General features: G+C 43.3%; 1 pseudogene; it reads right to left on the reverse strand.

Moving 5' to 3' along the window:
• Nucleotides 1–2,973: 2,973 nt before the first annotated feature.
• LOC129059825 (uncharacterized) lies at nucleotides 2,974–19,772 on the reverse strand (annotated as a pseudogene).
• Nucleotides 19,773–20,123: the final 351 nt, after the last annotated feature.

Here is a 20,123-nt window from a genome sequence, read left to right on the forward strand (position 1 = left end):
TCTTATCGCAGGTAGGCATTGAATTACATTTAGAAAATAAGGCTAATGAGAAAAATAGCTAGGAAAATGTCCAAATGCAGTTGTTTATACTGTGAACCTCACAGTCAATAGTAAAGAATAAAACAAACAGCCTTTCTGAGAAGTCTTGGAAATCACAACTCATGCTGGTTCTGTGCAGCCTATTAACAAGCCAGTCACTTTTTGCACTCAGGTTGAGAAAGTCATTATTTTTCTTCATTAGTTACAATTCTGCTGACAACGGTATTCTTCTAATAGCCATCCTACAACTCAGTTGGCTACAATTGATTTGCAGACTCTGGGTCTTTATTGATAACCTTCACACTGACCTTGTAAGATTCATAGATCCTCATTATGGCAAAAGTCCAAGTGCTTCATGAAACAAAATGTTTTGGCACAAGCATTGATTCTATAAACACTGGACAGGAGAGAGGTATCTGCAATGAAAGACCATGCTACCTATATCAATATTTTTCCTTGAAAAGCCCAGTGTAAAACACATGTGTGTATGTGTTTATTCTCCAACAGGACAAATCCAGGTTCCTATTTCTGCCTCTTTTTATACTCCAGGGAAATTAAGGCATGCCTTGAATTCTGATGATACCTGTGTCAATACAAAAAAACCACTGAATCTTGTACAGATCTCTTTACACGGATTGAGATCCTTTCCAGCTCATAACAAAATGGAATTCCTGTGTAAGATAATTGTTTCATGCAATAAAAGATAATCTCTTAAATCTTTTACCATTCATTTCTTATTAAATGTGGAGAATTGTGTTTTGAGATTGTGAAAGTGTTAGTGAAGAAAATAATGTGAAACTCATCGAGGCAGCTTTTTATTAATATACCCTATTCATAAAAATCCTTATTTCCTGGAAGGACTGGGCGAATGATGACATTCTCTACAGTAACTTTCCCAGTTAATTCATAAATTTCACTGAGTGTCCACCCACAGTCCATATAAACCTGTTTTATGTGCTCTGGAGGATTAGGAGATGAAACACTGGAGGAGGTTTTTTGCCCTCAAGGAATGCAAATTGTAACTAGGATTACATAAGAAACATAGGAATACATTGCATGCGCATTTACGCAAATTCATACACATCTGTCTGTTGCCAGTCTTTGGATAAATGCAGTAATTAACTAGGGATGGTGGTTGTGTTTAGAGTAATAAGGAAGTAAGTGGATTAGAAAGTGAGATAGGAAAAGGAGAAAGATATTTCTTCCCACCACAGACAATGGAGACATTCTCTCTGCCTGCTTCCATTTTATTTATCTGAGTGGAAGTGTCCCCTATGAACTATTCTGAGGTGTAGGATTTCACACTGGCCCTCTGGAAAATGTCCTGTGTAACCAAACAATGGGTTGTGTATTTTTGTGAGGTAGTGCCAGCTCAGTAACACACCACCTTGTGATAGATAGATGTCTACTTATCTCTCTTCTTGTGATATTATCAGCCATTGATAGATGAAAAATAATCTATTATAAGAGATTACAAAATGGTGACATTCTAGTTCTATAATTTCTTCATCTATTAACTAAAATAATGTCAGATGTTTGCTTCTTCAACCATTTTGTTACTGTATTAGAGTTCTATAGAGGGTTAGAACTAAGAAGATAGATATATGTATTTAAAGGGGAGGTTATTAAGTAGTAGTAACTCACATGATCACCAGATCACAATAGGCTGTCAGCAAGCTGAGAAGCAAGGAAGCCAGTCCGAGTCCCAAAGCTGAAGAACTTGGAGTCTGGGCCGGGCGCTGTGGTTCACGCCTGTAATCCCAGCACTTTGGGAGGCCGAGGCGGACAGATCACAAGGTCAGGAGATCGAGACCTTCCTGGCTAACACAGTGAAACCTTGTCTCTACTAAAAATACAAAAATTAGCTGGACATGGTGGCGGGCGCCTGTAGTCCCAGCTACTTGGGAGGCTGAGGCAGGAGAATGGCGTGAACCCGGGAGGCGGAACTTGCAGTGAGCCAAGATCACCACTATATTCCAGCCTGGGTGACAGAGCAAGACTCTGTCTCAAAAAAAAAAAAAAAAAAAAAAAACTTGGAGTCTGATGTTCAAGAACAGGAAGCATCCAGTATGGGAGAAAGATGTAGGTGGGGAGGCTAAGCCAGTCTAACCATTTCACATTTTTCTGCCTGCTTTATATTTGCTGGCAGCTGATTAGATGGTTCCCACCCAGATTAAAGGTGGGTTGGCCTTTCCCAACCCACTGACTCCAATGTAAATCTCCTTTGGCAGCACCCACACTGACACACCCAGGAACAATACTTTGCATTCTTCAATCCAATCAAGTTGACACTCAGTATTAGCCATCACAAGTCCACCCCTTGTTAACTTGAACCCAAACACATCTCCTGAGATCATACATAATCTTCAAATAAAGACAATAATATCATAATTGTGCCTAACATAATACAACTATCCTTCGTACAACCGGAAATGCACCAATCCCCAATCCAAATGCTATTTCATAAAGTTAACAACACTTAAATGCTGATATGAAGTCAATAAATGTTATGTCACATGATAAAGGAAAAGGAAATAAAACAAAGTTATTTTCTTAGTATAAGTATACACGTACAAATGTGTTTTTTTGTTTTGTTTTTGTTTTGTTTTTTTTGAGACGGAGTCTTGCTTTGTCGCCTGGGCTGGAGTGCAGTGGCGCGACCTCTGTTCACTGCAAGCTCTGCCTCCTGGGTTCACACCATTCTCCTGCCTCAGCCTCCCGAGTAGCTGGGACTATAGGCGCCTGCCACCACGCTCGGCTAATTGTTTTGCATTTTTAGTAGAGAGAGGGTTTCACCGTGATAGCCAGGATGGTCTTGATCTCCTAACCTTGTGATCCGCCTGCCTCGGCCTCCCAAAGTGCTGGAATTACAGGCGTGAGCCACTGCACCTGGCCACAAATGTTTCTAACAAAAGAAAGAAATACTCATGACACTTACAGTCCTCATTTCTGCAGCTGGTCACATGGTTGCAGCTGGTATTGATGACTACCTCCTTCTTCTATCCATTTTGTATTCCCTTTGCCTTCAGTGAGCACCTCAGCAGATTGTTTTTTTTCTGGTGGAGTGACTCAAACCTTCATCCCTGAAGTGTCTGGGCCATTTGTAGTCCTGCCTGGATTGGGCTGTCGTAGTTTCCCATTGACCTTAATCATAGGGCATAGTAATACTAAGAGACGCCCCAAGGGATCACCAGTATTCCAAGCTTATTCTTCTTACCTCCGTTATGGAGCAGTAGACTGATCTTATCATGATAGCCTGGGTCAATCACCCCAGCCAACACTGTAACTCCCTTCTTAGCCAGTTGACTTAAGGTAGGAGTAGTCCAAAGTGTCCAGGTGTAAGTCTTAACTTCCAGTTTAGTGGAATCGTTGTGTCTCCTGGTGGTAGAGTTCCTCCCTCCAGAACTAAAACCTCTAGGCCACTAGAATGTATTGGGGAACAGGAAGCAAAAATTTTGCTAGTGGATCACTAGGGGTGATGGCATGTGGTACCATATCCACTTCTACCTCTTGATTCCTGGACCCATGAATTCTGGCTATGGGAGAAACAATACCATATATTAGATGCTGATTCAGAGCATACACGGCCTTCTGGAGAACTTTGCCCCAGCCCTGCAAAGTATTATCAGCTAGTTGGCATTGTAATTGTGATTTCAAAAGGCCATTCCACCATTCTGTTAATCCAGCTGCCTCAGGATGATGGGGAATATCGTAAGACCAGTGAATTCCATGAGCATGAGCCCACTGCCACACTTCTTCAGCCGTAAAGTGAGTGCCTTGGTCAGAGGCAATGCTGTGTGGAGTACCGTGATGGTGGATAACGCATTCTGTGTGTCCACGGATAGTAGTCTTGGCAGGAGCATTGTGTACAGGATAGGCAAGTCCATATCTGGAGTAAATGTCTATTCCAGTGAGGACAAACCTCTTCCCTTTTCATGACGGAAGAGGTCCAATATAATCAACCTGCCACCAGGTAGCTGGCTGATCACCCTAAGGAACGGTGCCATATTGAGGGCTCAGTGTTGGTCTCTGCTACTGGCAAATTGGGCACTCAGCAGTGTCTGCAGCCAGGTCAGCCTTGGTGAGTAGAAGTCCATGTTGCTGAGCATAACCTCTATCACTGCCACCATGGCCACTTTTATCATGGGCCCACTGGGTGATGACAGGGGTGGCTGGGGAAAGAGGCTGGGTGGTGTCCACAGAACAGGCCATCCTACCCACTTGATTATTAAAATCCTCCTCTGCTGAGGTAACCTGTTGCTGAGCACTCACATGAAATACAAATATCTTCAGTTTTTGACCACTCAGAGAGGTCCATATCCACATACCTCTTCCACAAGTTTCTTTGTCACCAATTTTCCAATCATGCTGCTTCTAAGTCCCTGACCATCCAGCCAAACCATTGGCTACAGCCCATGAATCAGCATATAATCGCACATCTGGCCATTTCTCCTTCCATGCAAAGTGCCCAGCCAGGTGTACTTCTCGAAGTTCTGCCCACTGGGAAGATTTCCCTTCACCACTGTCCTCTGGGGATGCCCTAGCAAGGGGCTATAGTGCTGCAGCTGTCCACTTTTGGGTGGTGCCTGCATATTGTGCAGAACCGTCTATAAACCAGGCCCTCGTCTTCTCTTCCTCTGTCCACTGATCATAGGGAACTCCCCATGAGGCCATCGGTGCAGGCTGGGGGAGAGAAGGCAGGGTGGCAGGAGTGGAGACCGTGGGCATTTGAGCCACTTCCTCATGTAACTTACCTGTGCCTTCAGGACCTGCTCGAGCCCAATTACGTATATACCACTTCCATTTGATGATGAAATGGTGCCGTGCGTGACTCACTTTATGGCTAAATGAGTCAGAAAGAAGCCAGTTCATAACAGGCAGTTCAGGTCGTATGGTGACTTGATGACCCATAGTCAAACGTTCAGTTTCCACCAAAGCCCAGTAACAGGCCAAGAGCTGTCTCTCAAAATGAGATTAGTTATCTGCCGAAGATGGCAGGACCTTGCTCAAAAATCCTAGAGGCCTCTGCTGTGATCCACCTGTGGGGGCCTGCCAAAGGCTCCAAACAGCATCTCTTTCTGCCACTGACACCTCAAGCACCATTGGATCTGCTGGGTCGTATAGCCCAAGTGGCAGAGAAGCTGGCACAGCAGTCTGGACCTGGTGCAGAGCCTTCTCCTGTTCTGGACCCCACTCAAAACTGGCAGCCTTTTGGGTCACTCAATAAATGGGCCAGAGGAACATATTCAAATGAGGAATGTGTTGCCTCCAAAATGCAAATAGGCCCATTAGGTGTTGTGCCTGTTTCTTGGTTGTAGAAGGGGCCAAATGCAGCAACTTATCCTTCACCTTAGAAGGAATATCTCAACATGCCTTATACCACTGGACCTCTAGAAATTTTACTGAGGTAGAAAGTCCCTGAATTGTAGTTGCATTTATTTCCAATGCTGTGGCATGCTAATGGCTCACCAAGTCCAGTCTGTTTGCTACTTCTTGCTCAGTGGATCCAATCAGCATAATGTCAGCAATGTAACGGACCAACGTGATATATTGTGGAAGTGAAAAGTGATCAAGGTCTCTCTGAATCAGATTATGACAAAAGCTGGAGAGTTGATATACCCCTGAGGTAGGACAGTAAAAGTATATTGCTGGCCTTGCCAGCTGAAGGCAAACTGCTTCTGGTGGGCCTTACAGACAGGAATGGAGAAAAAGTCATTTGCCAAGTCAATGGCTGCATACAAGGTACCAGGAGACGTGTTAATTTGCTCAAGTGATGCAAACACATCTGGTACAGCAGCTGCAATTGAAGTCATCACTTTGTTAAGCTTATGATAACACACTGTCATTCTCTAAGATCCATCTGTCTTCTGCACAGGCCAGATAGAATTGAATGGGGATGTGGTGGGAATCGACACCCCTGCCCCTGTGGCTTTCAAGCCCTTGATGGGAGCACTAATCTCTGCAGTCCCTCCAGGGATGCGGTGTTGTTTTTGATTTACAATTTTCCTAGGTAGAGGCAGCTCTAATAGCTTCCATTTGGCTTTTCCCACCATAATAGCCCTCACCCTACCAGTCAGGGAGCCAGTATGGGAGTTCTGCCAGCTACTAAGTATGTCTATGCCAATTATGCATTCTGGCACAGGAGAAATGAACACAACATGAGTAAGGGACCCACTGTAAGTAGGACCTGAGCTAAGACTCCATTAATTACCTCCATAAACCCCTACTTTAACTGGAGGACCACAATTCGGGTCCCCTGGAATCAACGTCAGCTCACAGCCAGTGTCCAGTCGTCCCTGAAATGTCTGATCATTTCCCTTTCCCCAGTGCACACTCTGGTAAAAGGCTGGATGTGTCCTTGAGGAAGGATGGGAGAAAGATTAGCATAAATTGTTGGTAGTGTAGTGGGGTCCTTCCTCAACGGGACCTGGGCCCCCCTTCATTCAAGGGGTTCCAGGTCTGTAAACTGGCTCAAGTCTGGAAATTGACTGAGGGGCTATGATTCTCTGTTCAAATTAGTCTTTTGTTCATTTGACCTGGAAGTTATGCAGTAGGCTTCCTATCAATTTCACTTTTAAGAACACCATCATTAATTAGCCAATGCCAGAGCTCTATGTGAGTCAGACTATTGTGATTGCTGCTTTGCCTCTGCTGTCCATTATGGTAGCTGTGCCCAGCTTTTCTTTGACAGTTGAGTGCTGCCAATTGGTCCCTGCCATCTCAGGATCCAATTATTCCCATTGTATTTAAATTTTGTAGTCGGGTGACTGTGGTTCCCACTGTTAGATCTGACATACAGAGAAGAGCAATTATAGGGCTCTTAAAAAATGCAGGTACTGCCCTCACAAATCTATTTCACAAAGCATTGGTCAAGGGTGTATCTTCTGGACCCTTCCAGCTAGGATGAGTAGGTCTAAAGTGACTAATCCACTTCAGCATCCCAGTCTCCCTAAGCCTTTGAATCCCTTCCTCTACATTAAATCAAGGGAGATCAGACATTTCCAGCTCACTCACAGTGGGCCATCTTTTAATCCATATTTCAGCTAACCAAGCAAATAAAGTATTAGAACCTTTTTTAACTTCCTGTGTTGTAACATTAAATGCAGAAGCCCTACTTAGTGGGCCCAAATCAATAAATTGAGCCTGATCCAACTCTATTCCTTCCACCATTATCTCATACCATTAATATCCATTCCCATGCCTGTTCTCCAGATTTCTGTTCATTTAAATTAGAGAACTCAAGCAGTTCTTTTCGAGTGTAGTGCACCTCCTCATGGGTCACACTCTCAACCTCACTTCTAGGGCCCTGCTGGGACTTACAGGTCAGAAACAAACAGGAGTATTGGGGGTGGCTCCTGAGGAGAATCAACATTATCTTGCCTGGCAACTGGCTCAGGGGAGGCCATCGCTGTTGCCCCAGGCAGTGCGGGGTTTATCTCCTTAGAGAAAGGTGGAAAGGCTGATGCCAGTGTAGGTCAGGGAGGGAATGTTGCCACTACTGGTGATGGGGAAGCCGTTTCTTCTGGCAAAAAGGGTTCACCAGAGTTTACAAGCTCAGTGTCCCCGGCTTCATCCCATACATCCCCATTCTAAGTTGCAGGGTCCCATTCTCCTCTAATCATTGCCCTCATTTTAACAGTAGACACCTGGTGAGGCTGTGCATGCACCTTTCATTGCAGGTCAGCCACTTGCATGATAAGACCTTGTGTGTGATTTTCCACAATTTCAGCTCTTTCTCCACAGGAGATAAGACTCTCACTCAGGGCAATCTTAGAAGATTTGAGGCTCAATATCTGCTTCTGAAGCTGGGAGACAGAATCCCTGAGTTCATTATTTTCTTTCATCACTGTGTCTAGTGAACTTAGGAGCAACCAACCAGCTTCATTATGTTCCTTGGTTCTCCACATATGGTCAAAGGTATTACGTATAGAGTCAATGAACTCCTTGTCTCTCATGAGCAGTGAATCAGGAGTGTCAAATACATTTATTTTGCCTAACTTTCTAAACAGTTCATGCCAGGGACTCTTGGTATTCTCCATACTACTAGAAGTACAGTCCTTAGTATTTTTGGGTCTAATCATTTTAAGCAGCCACCTCCAGAAACCCCCAAACCAACAAAAGAACTCCATCCTTAATATTCTGTTCCTCTAGAATCACTCCTGGTACCAAAACCTATATTAGGGTTCTCTAGAGGGACAGAACTAATAGGATAGCCATATATATAAAGGGGAGTTTATTAAGTATTAACTCACACAATCACAAGGTCCCACAATCTGCAAGCTGAGGAGCAAGGAAGCCAGTCTGAGTCCGAGTCCCAAAGCTGAAGAACTTGGAGTCTGATGTTTGAGGGCAGGAAACATCCAGCATGAGAGAAAGATGTAGGTGGGGAGGCTAAGCCAGTCTAACCTTTCCAGGTTTTCCTGCCTGCTTTATATTTGCTGGCAGCTGATTAGATTGTACTCACTCAGATTAAGGGCGGGTCTGCCTTCCCCAGCCCACTGACTCAAATGTTAATCTCCTTTGGCAACACCCACACAGACCTACCCAGGATTAATACTTTGCATCCCTCAATCCAATCAAGTTGACATTCAGTATTAGCCATCACAGCTACTTCATGAATTAACTAGAACCCAAAGCCTAAGGCAAAGTTTGAATACTAAAGTTTTACTGGGAGATGCAATTCAAGAGCAGCCGGAGTGAAGGAAAAAGTAAGTGAGGCAGGGAATGAGGAAAAGCAAATGCAAGGTGGTATGTTACTGAGCCAGCACAACCTCATAAAAGTTACACAACTGGTTGTTTGGTTATGTAGAACATTTTCTAGAGGGCCAGTGTGAAATGATACACCTTGGAATAGTCCATAGAGGACACTTCCACTCAGGCAAATAAAAATAGAAGGGCAGGCCAGGCATGGTGGCTCATGCCTGTAATCCTAGTACTTTGGGAGGCCAAGGAGGGAGGGTCACTTGAGGCCATGAGTTGGAGACCAGTCTGGCCAACATGGTGAAACCTGGTCTCTACTAAAATACAAAAATTAGCTGGGTGTGGTGGGGTGTGCCTGTAACCCCAGCTACTCGGGAGGCTGAGGCAGGAGAATCACTTGAATCTGGGAGGTGGAAGTTGCAGTGAGCTGAGATAGACCCATTGCACTCCAGCCTGGGCAAAAGGGTGAGACTCTGTCTCCAAAAAAAAAAAAAAAAAGGGACAGGGGCAGCAAATCTCATTACTCGTGAACAATTAGTTTTTCCTTCCCTGCCCTTGAGTTCATTGACCATCTAATGTTACTGTTAGTGGGCAAAATAAACTGAGGCTCTATTGCAAATATACTGTGATTATAATTCAACTCTCAGGCTGCCTGTGCATCATTAGGGGAGGAAGGGAAGCAAACTTATCTGCTGATAATTTCCTATATTATATCTCTCATTGGTCAAAGTTTACCTTGAGGTGTAACTCCTCTAACCCTCCAGACTGAGCTGTCAGACTGGCCAGGGCAGCATCTGGAGAAGTCAGATCCCTTGCACTAATGATTGGCACTTTATCTGGGTCCAGAAGTAATGGGAGGAGCCAGTACCTTGGTGCCTACCCCCTCAGGATGGACCAGGGCACCAGAGCAGCTGTTCCCAAGGCAGCAGGGATGACCACAGCCATGCTCAGAGCCCAGCCCTTGACTCGGGAGGCCGACACAGTGGCAGTGTTAGGAGGGCAGACAGTAATGGTGGTGGTGGGGATGTCCATTAAACAAGTGGCTGGAAACTCGGGGACAGGTGGGGATGTGCAAATATGGAGAGGTGCATGAACTACCTTTTATGTGCTTGAGGTAGACTGCATATAAGAGGCAGGATATGTTCTTGACTTTCTCTTTTAAACAGCTTCTCAGATAGAGTTGACTTCCATAGCTCCTCTAAGAGTGATAATGAAGGTTCTAAATTTTGTTTTGTTTTTGGATTTTTTTTAAAAAGTAATGATTTATTTCAATCCATTGGAATTTATATTTCACATACATGAAATACACTTTTATAAATGTCCAATTTGTCCCTTCTTTGGCAAGTGGGAGCCACTATAAGCTGTTTCCTGACTCCTGCCAACATGACCCAGAAGTCTTTGAGAGCTTCCTTGCTTTGTGGCATGACAAGGTATCTTGTACATTTCCTGACCCAGACCTGGCATCAGCCATTTCTGCGAGGAGCCGTGGTTCATTTTGGCGGGGAATGGTATTCAGAGCCACAATCTGGGCATGAATGGTGAAGTGGCAGAACACTGCAAGGAAATCCAAGTCTCAGATTTGTTAAATAAAAGGTTTCAAGAATAGAAAAATGAGGTTATCAAGAGGAGAACTAAATTTTGACAAATGCATGAGGAAAACTTGTGTGCAAAATCAAGGAGACAGACAAGGAAATGTCCCTTTGGTATGGCAAAGTGTTTTGTGAATACAAAGAAAGGGTACATGGAGTGGGCCTGGGATGAGGAGGCGATGAGTATGGAGATGTACGTAGTGGTCAAACAGAGTCTGGGGTTATATGCTGTGCCAACCCGTTTGAGTTGTTTAGATCATTAAACATGATTGAATTCATGTGGGAAGTATCATTTAAAAATAGTTTGGTGATTTTCTTTCTGTCTGTCTCTCTTCTCTCCTCTCTCCTCTTCTGACAGTCTCACTCTGTCACCCAGGCTAGAGTGCAGTGGTGCAATCTTGGCTCACTACAACCTCCATCTCTCAGGTTCAACCAATTCTCAAGCCTCAGCCTCCCAAGTAGCAGGATTACAGGCACGCACCATCATGCCCAGCAATTTTTGTATTTTTAGTAGATGCGAGATTTTACCATATTGGTCAGGCTGGTCTCGACTCCTGACCTCAAGTGATCCACCTGCCCCAGCCTCCCAAAGTGCTGGGATTACAGGTGTGAGCCACTGTGCCCAGCCCCCGTCACTTTCTTTATAGATAAGATGTTGACTTTAAAACAATTCTGGGGCTTAGTTGGGTAGGGCAATGATTGAAGTGTCCTGAATAGGCCAGTGGCCACCATGAAAGGCAGGGGTCAGCTAGGGGCAAGCAGAGTGCAGTTAGAAGGTGGCTGCCATGGACAGCCGAAAGGGTCCTGTGAGTTCTCAGACCTGCAGTTCTAACTTCATCCACTGCAATTCCTCTCCCGATTTCTAGTCTTAATTTCCACTGGTGACCATTCATTAGGGACTCTCTTCCTCTTTCCCAGTTCCTGACTTGGCTGGTGGTTTCTGAGTGGCTGTATCTTCTAGGACGAGGATCCCTAATTAGTAGTGGGAAATATCTTTGGGTCCTGAAGTCACACCTGGTAGATCTGCAAGCTGATTAGAGTGCAGGCATGTGGCAGGGTTTAAGATTGAACTACTTTGGGATAGGAACTTCCATGGCAAGTTTAAAATATGTTCTGATAAATGAGACCCTGTGAACAGTGTCACATTACTTATATCAAGATACATCTAAGCATCAGTAACAAAGACACTCCAAAATGCCATGAGTTTAGTAATAAATAATAAATAAAATGTCTGTTTCACACACACACACACACACACACACACACACACACACACACACACACACACACACACACACACGTAGTTCCAAAGTGAGTGCTGCAGGTTGGTGGGACAGCTCTGCTCACACGAGGACCCAGGTTTGTTCTAGGTCTGGGCTCTGCCAGCCCTTGGCCAAGGTGCCTCAAACTTCAAGCATGTTTGACTCCCCTGGAAATCTTACAATTCTATTTTTGTAGGTCGGTGACTGGACCTGAGATTCTGCATTTCTAACAGTTCCCGGATGATGCAATTCTTCTGTTCCCGGACCGCACTGGAGTAGCGAGACCCTAGAGTGTTATCATTTGTCAAAGCTGTGACTGCCACATTCAGGTTCTAACCTGCAGGGAAGGAGAGAAGGCCGGGGGTGGGGGACAGCGAGGAGGCCCCCTTGATGTCTTCAATCCCAGACCTGGTGATGGTACATATCACTTCTGCTTACATTATTTGGGTGAAAACCTGGTTATATGGTTACACCTAACTGCAAGGACATCTGAGAAACGTAATCTTGCCTGACAACCACATACAAAGCTACAATTCTATTACTTTCAAAGAGCGGGGAACAGATGTTGGCAGACAAATCACAGTCCCTGCCACATTACTCTATCTAAAGTCCCCTCACATACCTCCCAGAGACTCCTGGTGGCCACCCAATCAGGTGAAGCATACTCAGAAGTGTCCAGGAGGCTTTCCAGATCTGAACTTCACAGCATTCTTCCCTTCAGCACGTACTTGAAAAATTCTGCTCCCAGAATTTCCTGAGTATAGAGGTTTATTTATTTATTTATTTAAGGGAGAATGTACAAGTCGACTTTTTCTTTCCATTTTCGTGACTTTGGAAGTGAACGAGATGACCAGATTATGTCTGTTTAAAATCAACTTGTTTAATTCTTCCTGTTTTGGTGAGAAGAAATTGATGCTTCAATCCCAGTCTCACATTATTCCAGCCAAGACAATCTTGCTGGGCTGAATCACTGTGCTGCAGATTTTCCTGTCCGATGAGTGGGTGAGATAGGGTAATAAATGAGTCCAGGCAGTTGGCAAGATGCAGGGGCAGCCTGAGAGCAGTTATAATCACAGTACATTTATGATAAAACTGCAGCTTATTCTGCAGACAAACGACAACATTAGATGGTCAAAGAGCTCAAGGATAGTGAAGGAAAAACTTATTGTTTGTGAGTGATGAGATTTGCCCTTCATTTTTATTTACCTGACTGAAAGTGTCCAGTGTCTTTGCAGATGGAAATTTTCATTTCCTAATATTCTTTTCAATACTCAAGCAAATGAGATAGAATTAACTAAAAGCAGAGAGATATAATCTGCTTTAGCCGAAAGGCTAGAGGGGCAAAGGATGATCAAGTAAGCGCTCCAAGGCTGCTTCAATATTTCCTTAATAAATGAAAGTGAAGGGAGAGTCATACTGGGCTGTTCTCTGACACACACACAAATTAAATATGCATATTGCCCCCTTAAAATACAGGCCTAGGGAACAATGAGCTCTTAGTTGGGTTTTCTTCCCAGTATGGCATTCTTATGCGGTCTTTCACTGAAATGAACAATTTCAATATAAGAAAAAAACCCTGAAATATAACTTGAAATCAAATAAGGCTGTCATGTCCTTCCATTAGCCCCAGCAGTTGCTTCCAATTATCGTGACCAGATTTTCTCATTTGTGCTTTTTAGAGAAACAATATTTGTATTCAGGAGGAAAGCTGAGAATTGAATCATTTCATGTGATGCTCCAGACAGTACCAGCAGTGTCAAAAAGTAGGAAGAACTCTCCCTGGATTCTGAGTCAAAAGATGTAGATTTAAATCCCCACTATTTTTTTTCTTTCTTTCTTTTTTTTTTTTTTCTTTGACGGAGTCTCTGTCACCCAGGCTGGAGTGCGGTGGCACAATCTTGCCTCATTGCAAACTCCACCTCCCAAGTTCAAGTGATTCTCCTGTTTCAGCCTCCCGAGTAGCTGAGACTATAGGCACATACCACCACACCTGGCTAATTTTTGTATTTTTGGTAGAGACAGGGTTTTACCATGTTGGCCAGGCTGGTCTGGAACTCCTGACCTTGTGATCCACCCGCTTTGGCCTCCCAAAGTGCTGGGATTACAGGCATGACACACTGTGCCCAAACTAAATCCCTTCTATTGGCTGGGCACAGTGGCTCACGTCTGTAATCCCAGCACTTTGGGAGGCCAAGGCAGGTGGATCACTTGAGTCAAGAGTTCGAGACCAATTTGGCCAACATGGTGAAACCCTGTCTCTACTAAAAATACAAAAATTAGCCAGGTGTGGTGGTATGCACCTGTAGTCTCAGCTACTCAGGAGGCTGAGACAGGAGAATCACTTGAACTTGGAAGGCGGAGTTTGCAGTAAGCCAAGATTAGATTCTTAATTCAAGAATTAAGATTCTGCACATGTGCATAATGTGCAGGTTTGTTACATAGATATACATGTGCCATGGTGGTTTGCTGCACCCATCAACCCATCATCTAGGTTTTAAGCCCCATATGCATTAGATATTTGTCCTAATGCTCTCCCTTCCCTTGCCCCCAAACCCTGACATGCCCTGGTGTGTGATGTTCCCCTCCCTGTGTCCACATGTTCTCATTGTCCAAGTCCCATTTCTGAGTGAAAACATGTGGTGTTTGGTTTTCTGTTCCTGTGTTAGTTTGCTGAGGATGATGGCTTCTAGATTAATCCATGTCCCTGCAAAAGACATGAACTCGTTCTTTTTTATGGCTGCATAGTATTCCGTGGTGTATATGTGCTACATTTTCTTTATCCAGTCTATCATTGATGGGCATTTGGGTTGGTTCCAAGTCTTTGCTCTTGTGAATAGTGCTGCAATAAACATACATGTACATGTGTCTTTACAGCAGAATGATTTATAATACTTTGGGTATATGCCCAGTAATGGGATAGATGGGTCAAATGATATTTCTGGTACTAGATCATTGAGGAATCGCCACACTGTCTTCCACAATGGTTGAACTAATTTACACTCCCACCAACAGTGTAAAGCATTCCTATTTCTCCACAGACTCATCAGCATCTGTTGTTTCCTGGCTTTTTAATAATCACCATTCTAACTGGCATGAGATGGTATCTCAATGAGATAGTATCTCATTGTGGTTTTGATTTGCATTTCTCTAATGACCAGTGATAATGAGCTTCTTTCATATATTTGTTGCCTGCATAAATGTCTTCTTATGAGAAGTGTCTGTTCATATCCTTTACTCACTTTTTGATGGTGTTGTTTTTTTCTCAGAATTTAAGTTCCTTGTAGATTCTGGATATTAGACCTTTGTCAGATTGCAAAATTTTTCTCCCATTCTGTAGGTTGCCTGTTCACTCTGATGATAGTTTCTTTTGCAGTGCAGAAGCTATTTAGTTTAATTAGATCCCATTTGTCAATTTTGGCTTTTGCTGCAATTGCTTTTGGTGTTTTAGTCATGAAGTATTTGCCCTTGTCTATGTCCTGAATAGCATTGCCTAGGTTTTCTTCTAGGGTTTTTCTGTCTTTGGGTTTTACATTTAAGTCTTTTAATCCATTTTGAGTTAATTTTTGTATAAGGTGTAAGGAAGGGGTCCAGTTTCTATTTTCCACATATGGCTAGCCAGTTTTCCCAGCACCATTTATTAAATAGGGAATCCTTTCCCCATTGCTTGTTTTTGTCAGGTTTGTCGACGATCAGATGGTTGTAAATGTATGGTGTTATTTCTGAGGTCTCTGTTCTGTTCCATTGGTCTATATACCTGTTTTGGTACCAGTACCATGCTGTTTTGGTTACTGTAGCCTTGTAGTACAGTTTGAAGTCGGGTAGCTTGTTGCCTCCAGCTTTGTTCTTATTGCTCAGGAGTGTCTTGGCTATATGGGCTCTTTTTTAGTTCCATATTAAATTTAAAGTAGTTTTTCCTAATTCTGTGAAGAAAGTCAATGGTAGCTTGGTGGGAATAGCATTGACTGTATAAATTACTTTGGGCAGTATGGCCATTTTCTTGATATTGATTCTTCCTATCCATGAGCATGGAATGTTTTTCCATTTGTTTGTGTCCCCTCCTATTTCCTTGAACGTGGCTTGTAGTTCTCCTTGAACAGGTCCTTCACATCCCTTGTAAGTTGTATTCCTAGGTATTTTATTCTCTTAATAGCAATTGTGAATGGGAGTTCACTCATGATTTGGCTCTCTGCTTGTCTGTTATTGGTGTATAGGAATGCTTGTGATTTTTGCACATTGATTTGTATCTTGAGACTTTGCTGAAGTTGCTTATCAGCTTAAAGAATTTTTGGCTGAGATGATGGGGTTTTCTAAATATACAATCTCATCATCTGCAAACAGAGACAATTTGACTTCCTCTTTTCCTAATTGAATACCCTTTATTTCTTTCTCTTGCCTGATTGCCCTGGCCAGAACTTCCAACACTATGTTGAATAGGAGTGGTGAGAGAGGGCATCCTTGTCTTGTGCTAGATTTCAAAAGGAATGCTTCCAGTTTTTGCCCATTCAGTATGATATTGGCTGTGGGTTTGTCATAAATAGCTCTTATTATTTTGAGATACATCCCATCAATACCTAATTTATTGAGAGTTTTTAGCATGAAGGGCTGTTGAATTTTGTTGAAGGCCTTTTCTGCATCTATTGAGATAATCATGTGGTTTTTGTTGTTGGTTCTGTTTATGTGATGGATTATGTTTATTGATTTGTGTATGTAGAACCAGCCTTGTGTCCCAGGGATGAAGCCAACTTGATCGTGGTGGATAAGCTTTTTGATGTGCTGCTGGATTCAGTGTGCCAGTATTTTCTTGAGGATTTTTGCACCGGTATTCATCAGGGATTTGGCCTGAAATTTTCTTTTTTTTGTTGTGTCTCTGCCAGACTTTGGTATCAGGATGATGCTGGCTTCATAAAATGAGTTAGGGAGGATTCCCTCTTTTTCTATTGATTGGAATAGTTTCAGAAGGAATGGTACCAGCTCCACTTTGTACCTCTGGTAGAATTTGGTTGTGAGTCTGTCTGGTCCTGGGCTTTTTTTGGTTGGTAGGCTATTAATTACTTCCTCAATTTCAAAACTTGTTATTTTCAAAGAACTTCTTTATTTCTGCCTTATTTTCATTATTTACCCAGTAGTCATTCAGGAGCAGGTTGTTCAATTTCCATGTAGTTGTGCAGTTTTGAGTGAGTTTCTTAATACTGAGTTCTAATTTGATTGTGCGGTGGTCTGAGAGACTTGCGATTTCCATTCTTTTACATTTGCTGAGGAGTGTTTTACTTTCAATCATGTGGTTGATTTTAGAATAAGTGCTATGTCATGCTGAGAAGAATGTATATTCTGTTGATTTGGGGTGGAGAGTTCTGTAGATGTCTATTGGGTCCACTTGGTCCAGAGCTGAGTTCAAGCCCTGAATATCCTTGTTAATTTTCTGTCTTGTTGATCTAATATTGACAGTGGGGTGTTAAAGTCTCCCATTATTATAGTGGGGGAGTCTAAGTCTCTTTGTAAGTCTCTAAGAATTTGCTTCATGAATCTGGGTGCTCCTGTATTAGGTGCATATAAATTTTGGATAGTTAGCTCTTGTTGCATTGATCCCTTTACCTTTGTATAATGCCCTTTTTGTCTTTTTTGATCTTTGTTGGTTTAAAGTCTGTTTTATCAGAGACTAAGATTGCAACCCCTGCATTTTTTTGCTTTCCATTTTCTTGGTAAATATTTCTCCATCCCTTTATTCTGAGCCTATATGTGTCTTTGCACGGGAGACGGGTCTCCTGAATACAGCACATCGATGGGTCTTGACTCTTTATTCAATTTGCCAGTCTGTGTCTTTTAATTGGGGCATTTAGCCCATTTACATTTAAGATTAATATTGTTATGTGTCAATTTGTTCCTGTCATCATGATGCTAGCTATTTATTTTGCACAATTTGTTGATGCAGTTTCTTCATAAGAGTCATTGGTCTTTATATTTTGGTGTGTTTTTGCAGTGGCTGGTACTGGTTTTTCCTTTCCATATTTAGCGCTTCCTTCAGGAGCTCTTGTAAGGCAGGCCAGGTGATGACAAAATCTCTCAGCTTTTGCTTGTCTGTAAAGGATTTTATTTCTCCTTCGCTTATGAAACTTGGTTTGGGCGGATATGAAATTCTGGGTTGAAAATTCTTTAAGAATGTTGAATATTGGTCCCCACTCTCTTCTGGCTTGTGGGGTTTCTGCACAGAGATCTGCTGTTAGTCTAATGGGCTTCTCTTTGTAGGTAACCCAACCTTTCTCTCTGGCTGCCCTTAACATTTTTTCCTTCATTTCAACCTTGGAGAATCTGATGATTCTGTGTCTTGGGATTGCTCTTCTTGAGGAGTATCTTAGTGGTGTTCTCTGTATTTCCTGAATTTGAATGTTGGCCTGTCTTGCTAGGTTGGGGAAATTCTCCTGGATAATAATATCCTGAAGTGTGTTTCCCAACTTGGTTCCATTCTCCCCATCACTTTCAGGTATACCAATCAGTCATAGGTTTGGTCTTTTCACATAGTTGCATATTTCTTGGAGGCTTTGTTCATTCCTTTTCATTCTTTTTTCTCTAATCTTGTCTTCACATCTTATTTCAGTAAAGTGATCTTCAATCTCTGTTATCCTTTCTTCTGCTTAATCAATTTGGCTATTGATACTTGTGTATGCTTCACAAAGTTCTTGTGATGTGTTTTTCAGCTCCATCAGATCATTTATCTTCCTCTCTAAACTGGTTATTCTAGTTAGCAGTTCCTGTAACCTTTTATCAAGGTTCTTAGCTTCCTTGCATTGGGTTAGAACATGCTTCTTTAGCTCAAAGGAGTTTGTTATTACCCACCTTCTGAAGCCTAATTCTGTCAATTCATCAATGTCATTCTCCATCCAGTTTTGTGCCCTTGCTGGAGGAGTCGCAATCATTTGGAGGAGATTCTGGTTTTTGGAATTTTCAGTGTTTTTGCACTGTTTTTTCCTCATTTTTGTGGATTTATCTACCTTTGATTTTTGAAACTGATGACCTTTGGGTGGAGTTTTCATGTGGGGATCTTTTTCTTTGATGTTGATGTTGTTGCTGTTTCCTAATTTTTCTTCTAACAGTCAGGCCCCTCTTCTGCTTCATCCAAGAGGGTCACTGGCCTGATGCCAACCAGAGGTCTCCTGTATGAGGTGTCTCTCGACCCCTGTTGGGAGGTCTCTTCCAGTCAGGAGGCACAGGGTTCAGGGACCAACTGAGGCAGCCTGTCCCTTAGCAGAGCTGGTGAGCTGTGCCTGGAGAATCCCTCTTGTCAGAATCAGCTGCTCTCTTCAGAGCCGGCAGGCAGGAATGATTAAGTCTGCTGAAGCTGTGGCCACAGCTGCCCCTTCCCGCAGGTGCTCTGTCCCAGGGAAATGGGGCTTTTGTCTGTAAGCCCCTGACTGGGGCTGTTACCTTTCCTTCAGAGATGCCATGCCCAGTGAGGAGGAATCTAAAGAAGCAGTCTGGCCATAGCCATTTTGCCATGCTGTGGTGAATTCCGCCCAGTCCAAACCTCCCAGCTTCCTTAGCACTTTCGGGGAAAACTGCCTACTAAAGCCTCAGTAATGGCAGATGCCCCTCCCCCCACCAAGCACAATCATCCCAGGTTGACTTCAGACCACTGTGCTGGCAGCGAAAAATTTCAGGCCAGTAGTTCTTAGCTTGCTGGGCTCCATGGGAATGGGATCTGCTGAGCGAGACAACTTGGCTCCCTGGCTTCAGTCCCCTTTCCAGGGGAGTGAACAGTTCTGTCTTGCTGGGGTTCCAGGTGCCACTGGGGCACAAAAACAAATACTGCAGCTAGCTCGGTGTCTGCCCAAACAGCTGCCCAGTTTTGTGCTTGAAACCCAGGGCCCTGGTGGTGTAGGCACACAAGGGAATCTCCTGATCTGTGCATTGCAAAAACAGTAAGAAAAGCTAGTACTTCGGCCAGGTAGCAGAGTCCCTCATGGCTTCCCTTGGCTGGAGAAGGGAGGTCTCCTGGCTCCTTGCACTTTCTGGGTGAAGCGATGCCCCACCCTGCTTCTGCTTGCTCTCTCTGGGTTGTACCCACTGCCTAACTGGTCCCAGTGAGATGAACAGGGTACCTCATCAGCAGTTGGAAATGCAGAAATCACCCACCTTCTGTGTTGGTGTTGCTGGGAGCTGCCGACCAGAGCTGTTCCCATTCGGCCATCTTGGCCCCTCCCCAGGAATTGTATTTTGTTTAAATATGTATTAGTTTAGGAAATGACCCAAAGGTGTTTTAAATAATATTTTTTAAAATTTGATTTTGCTGGTAAAATTAATTCAAATATTCTGTGTGGTCTAAGAGATCTTTCAAAAGAACTGGAGTGTGCCCTTCACGGTGGGATAAATAAAGAAGAAAATGGGGAAGGAGGAAAGCATTGATTACACATGTCTTAAGAATGAGCAAAGGTACAAGGCAAAAATATATTAAGACAAATCTAAGCTCCAGATTGACTGCAAGAACAAATCAGCAATCCTGAGAGGACTCACAGACCCTCTGAAGGAAGCAGACTGCTCC

Source organism: Pongo abelii, chromosome 5 (assembly GCF_028885655.2).
Source record: "Pongo abelii isolate AG06213 chromosome 5, NHGRI_mPonAbe1-v2.0_pri, whole genome shotgun sequence".
Lineage (NCBI taxonomy): Eukaryota > Metazoa > Chordata > Mammalia > Primates > Hominidae > Pongo > Pongo abelii.